A 6,000-nucleotide genomic window follows, 5' to 3' on the forward strand; every position below is an offset into this window, starting at 1 on the left:
TTTATTATTATTATTATAAAATTCGTTTTTCGCTTCTACTTAACTCTCCCAAATGAATAATCATAAAATCAAAAAAAGTCAAACGAAGGGGCATAGTTATGGTCAATATACGTCAAATTGTGTAAACATACTTTCTATGATGTTAATATCCAGAGAGGGCACTGAGGACTACGTTTGTATGGAGAACCGATCGCTCCCTTTCTTCTTAATATACCTAATATGATGTTCTTATCAGAGTTGCATAACTTATTTCATCATTAACTGTTTCTCTGTATTAGCTTATCATTATCAATATTAAAATTAGTCCAAATAAATCGTAAACATTCAACAAATGACGCATCTCTGTATCCCATCATTCTGGTTTTCTCTTGCACGATACCTTGCACTTTGTAACTATGTTCTGATACTTGGTACAGGTTAATCTGTAGGTAGCGCATGTAATGTAGCATATCCATAGCATATTAATAAGTATTTGTATAGAAATCTACATACATACATACATACATACATGTGGTATGTTTAGAGAGGGCCAATAGAGAGTACTCTCTCCAGGCGGGTGTTATGCCTGGGGACCGAAGTCCACTGAGAGTTAGTCAGAAGGAGTATATATAGTAAGTGACATTTGAAACTTCGTAAGCGCGATGTAGGTTTCTAGCTAATTGCGTTCTAGCTCCCTAACGCCATCTGTTAGATGACGTCGACAGTGGCAGCTAGTGGGGACGCCACATCAGCCCCCCTTTGAGCGGAGGGGTCAGCGACGACGTATGAAGCGTACAGCGAAACCAGGTGTGTGCTCGAGCCAGTGTGGCGAGCGAAGATGCTCAGAGTCACAGGCGAGCGGAGCTGCTCAGAGCCGGTGTGACGAGCGCAGTTGCTCAGAGCCAGAGCGGTGAGCGGAGAGAGAGAGAGAGAGAGTGAGAGAAGTTGAGTGCCAGGCATGAATATTTACAAGATATTTACAGGATATAAATACATATGTACAGAACTGTACAGAGGCATGCAAGGTGGCACAAAGAGAGGAAACTGTTTTTTGCTGCGAGGCGGCGTCATCAGGATCTTGAGGTCTTCATAGCTGTCCAATGTCGGAAGGTCACCAATGTTGTATGTTTAGAGAGGGCCAATAGAGAGTACTCTCTCCAGGCGGGTGTTATGCCTGGGGACCGAAGTCCACTGAGAGTTAGTCAGAAGGAGTATATAAGTGACATTTGAAACTTCGTAAGCGCGATGTAGGTTTCTAGCTAATTGCGTTCTAGCTCCCTAACGCCACCTGTTAGATGACGTCGACAGTGGCAGCTAGTGGGGACGCCACATACATATAATCACGCCTATTTCCCGGAGGGGTAGGCAGAAACCACGGATTTCCACTTGCTACGATCCTGACATATCTCTTTCGCTTCCTTCACTTTCATAACATTCCTCATACACGCTCGCCGGTTTAGGGTGCTCTTGACCTGGCCTTTCTTCAGGATTTCCCCGATCTGATCAGAGAAAGTCCGCCGAGGTCTGCCCCTTCCAACTCCCGTTTCTACCTCTCCCTTATACACTCTCTTTGTTAGCCTTCTTTCACTCATTCTTTCCACGTGTCCAAACCATCTCAGCATTCTCTGTTCGTCTCTTTCTCAATTCGGAGCAAGTCAGTTGTATCGCCTTTTCAATATGTGCTTCAGAACCGGTCAAGTGCCCAGGGACTGGTGCAAGGCCGTCATTGTACCTCTTTACAAAGGAAAGGGATCACAACTGGATTGCAAAAACTACAGAGGCATTAGCTTACTCAGCGTCGTCGGCAAATTGTATGCAAAGATATTGATTGAAAGAGTAGTAAAAGAAACCGATGAGAAAGTATGGGATGCACAAGCGGGATTCCGAAAGGGTATGGGATGTACGGATCAAGTCTTTTCCTTGCGATGCATAGCCGAAAAGTATTTGGCCAAAGGTCAGAAGGTCTATTGCGCTTTCGTGGATTTGGAAAAGGCTTATGACAGAGTGGTGAGGAATGAACTTTGGTCGGTACTGTCGGTGTATGGATTGAGCGGCCGTCTCATTCAGGCACTGAAATCGCTCTATGAGGATTCCAGTGCTAAACGGGTCGTACACTGAGTGGTTTAGCATCGAAAAGGGTGTTAGGCAGGGATTTGTAGCGTCACCGTGGAATGAAAATAAATGTAAGTAAGACGAAAGTTATGGTATTTGAAAAGGAAGAATATATGACAAACTGAAATTTTGATTGGTCAAGAAAGAGTAGAACAAGTGAATTAAAATACGAGTGTTGGTATATGAAACGAATGATATGAGTTTCATAAACCAACACTCGTATTTTTATGCCTAATTATGTACAGTTACATACACTGCTCTATTTACACCATAAGCTTCAATAATACAATGTAATTTTACACTTACAAACTAATTAAATGTCAAATGGCGGTAATGCAACTTTTTCGCGTATGTCACGCATCCGTTGTTTTTTTTAATTCACATATAAACTAAAGTCGGGAGCGGGAGGCGGATAGGATACTTAAGTAAAGTAAGTAAGCAGTAAGTTAAGTAGTATTACTAATCCTAATAAGGCCTAATTTCCCCTCTGGTTTGGAAGGTCAGATGGCAGTCGCTTTCGTAAAAACTAGTGCCTACGTCAATTGGGATTAGTTGTGCCGTGGCAAAATGCCGGGATAACGCGAGGAAGATGATGATGAATATTATAATTGCTTTTACGTTTTCCCTATTCAGCGAATCAGTTACTGATAAGATATCTACCGAGAATAAAGCGTCAAAGGTTGCTGACGCCGATAAAGTTTGACATAAACAGTACATTCCAGGAACGTAAAACAGACATACTCAATGTACAGTCGGGGACATTGCCGGTGAACCACTTCAGTTTTTGTTTTTACCTCGATCCTCGTAACAACGAGCGAGATAAACTCTGCCTCCCATAGAGATAACGAGATACCCAATTACGATGCATTTAAGGTTCTTTATCTTAATAATGAAACGGGTAACAACAGATAATGAGACAAACAATAGGTAGTAAGGACAGTTTATTGTTGTTGTTGTTTAGGCTAAGCTTCGCCTCCCCGTAATCCATGGTAATCGCTTGCCATAAGATGGGATGACTGTAAGTGTAAGGCCTGAGTGGACGCTCAAAGCGGAACGCTCAAGATTCCGTTTTTCGAACCACTCGCTACGCTCGTGGGTCAGTTGGAATCTTTCGCTTGCTTGGGTATCAATATTAGCACGAGAGGTTAAACAACTTTGCCCCCTTGTAAAACAAATCTAGTTATTATTAATCTTTGCATGTAGCACAGGTTTTGGTAAACAAATCGACGTGGTACTGTGGTACATGCAAAGATTAATAATAACTAGATTTGTTTTACAAGGGGGCAAAGTTGTTTAACCTCTCGTGCTAATATTGATACCCAAGCAAGCGAAAGATACCAAAACTGACCCACGAGCGTAGCGAGTGGTTCGAAAAACGGAATCTTGAGCGTTGCGATGGTTTCAAGGCACGAACAATTTTGCCACCAAGTGAAACACAAAAATTTTCACCACACCACACCAACACAAGGAAAATACTAACTGTAAAATATCAAACAAAATCAAAGCAAATCAATTCAAAATTAATATTATTAAATATTTATCATTCATAATCATCATTTAAAAGTCAATTCTACCAGCAAACATGAGAAAAACAACTCTGCATTTGATTACTTTGCCTCACATGTGAATAAAATGCAACTTTCTTAATAAGGGGCCAAATTTTTGTTTCAACTGGCAGGCTGATATCGTCCGGCGGACTGATAATCAGTGGGCCTCTTTATATCTCGATTGATTCGGTGTCATATTGCACTTGATAATCAGTCGCATTAATCAAGAAAAGTAGAATGTGATTGAGTTCTTATCAAACACTTATCAGTAGGTAAATGCAAAGATAGATATAACTCCGTAATAGATGGATACAGTCTAAGGAAAAAACGTGCCTCGAAAATCATGAAAATTTGATTCTCGTTCAGAGGGCGCTACTAGTTTTGGCCTACAGTCGTATAGATGGCGTTGACGGTTTCGTTTGTTATTTAACAATTTTAACGCATATCAGTGAAAGAACATGGTTCAAAATCATCAAAATAATTAATGCAAATAAAAAAAATCATTTATCTATATTTAAATACATTTTATCGTATTTTTACAAATCTTCAATTTTAGTTTTAAAGTGTGTGACAGATGGCAGTGAATTTACTGGGGTTACAAAATTTACTATGACAGTACCGCTCTAGTATAAGTTACTCTATGGTAAATGTATGGTCTAGGAATTTGATATTATGCCACTTTGGGGCATTCCTCAAAAAGGTCTACCTACTTGTCGGGAACGTGACGCTAATGACAACTACCTTAATAACCTGCAGAAATCTGTAGGTATTATAGAAAGTGTAAAAAAAATATGGGGATCCGTGTGTAAAGGCATGTTTGGTATCTTGTTTGGTTAGAAAAAAAAATTTTTTTTTCACGCGAAAAATGTTGGGCCTTTGTATGGGTTGGCCGACTAGGACCATTTGCCCCATAGAGTTTATTTTGCATCAAAAAAAAATTTTGTTTTTTTTTCCTATGAAGAACACGATACCGAATATGCCCTTAAACGGATCTCCACTATTTTTGTTACACCTTGTATAGGCGCATTTGAATTTAAAGCTATGTTAACAAACGTTCGTCACGCCAAATATCGGCTTCTTAGTTTTATCAGAAGTGTTAAATGATGGCTTCACGACACTTTTCTGGAATACCCCTAAGATCGGCTTTCACATTGCTTGTCACTGAGACAAGGTACAAAGTGGGCAAAGTGGCACAGAAAATCTTGCCTTACCTTCTAACCAATACAACCTTCAAACGTTCAAGAAAAGAGCGCACTCCCATCTTAAAATAAAAAATAAAATAAAATTTCTTTATTTCGGACAAATGCATCCATAGAGTGTTAGTACTACAAGCAAAATCTTAATCTAGTGTTAGTATTTAATACAATAGGTACCTACTTATATTATAAATTGAAATACACTTTTAATTTGCTCGGTCCAGTGCTTGAGGAACGGACAATCAAACCTATCGGCAATTTCTCTTAGAATGCTGTTGGGACTACATCTCACACGACTTAGTAATGAGACTATATTTTTACGTAATATAGTCTCAAAACCATCCGTGCGAGCTGTCACAAACATGCCCGATGCAGAGCACCTGCTGGGCAGTCCCATCAGCATTCTAAAAGAATTGTTGTACTGTACGCGCAAGGCGTTGTATGCTCGTTTCGTGTACCGGACCCACAGGCTGCTCGTGTACAAGGATTGACAGTATGACTTAAAGGCCGGCAACGCACTTACAACCTCTCTGTAATTGCTTATCATCAGGCGACTCGTGCCTCCTTTAACATAAAAAAAATCTTGACGTGTTACAGTCCGACAAGAAATTATAGAAATAAAAAAGAGGCAATACTGTAGTGTCGTCCCGTGTTCTTAGATTGATTTGAAAGGGACAACATTACAGTAGGTATTGCCACTTTGTAATTTCTACAATTTCTTGTCTGACTGTAGTAAGTAGATCAGGGTGCCAGGGCTATAACCGCGAAAATCGAAGTTCGCAAATTGCGGGCATTTTTCTCTGTCACTCTAATTACGCGTTCATTGGAGTAAAAGAGAAAGATATACAAGGGGGCAAAGTTGTTGTTTTAACCTCTTGTGCTAATATTGATACCCGAGCGAGCGAAAGATTAATTGAACCACGGCGTAGCGAGTGGTTTGAAAAGTGGAATCTTGAGCGTTGCGAGGGTTTCAAGGCACGAGGGTTAAACAAATTTTGCCACCGAGTGAAACACAAAATTTTTGGAACGCAAATCAAACCAAATCAATTCAAAATGAATGTTATTAAATATTTATCATACAAAATCATAATTTATAAGTCAATTCTACCAGCCAACATAAGGAAACAATTCAAAATTTGCATTTGATTACTTTGCCTCACATGTGG

Source organism: Cydia strobilella, chromosome 19, assembly GCF_947568885.1.
Source record: "Cydia strobilella chromosome 19, ilCydStro3.1, whole genome shotgun sequence".
Taxonomy (NCBI): domain Eukaryota; kingdom Metazoa; phylum Arthropoda; class Insecta; order Lepidoptera; family Tortricidae; genus Cydia; species Cydia strobilella.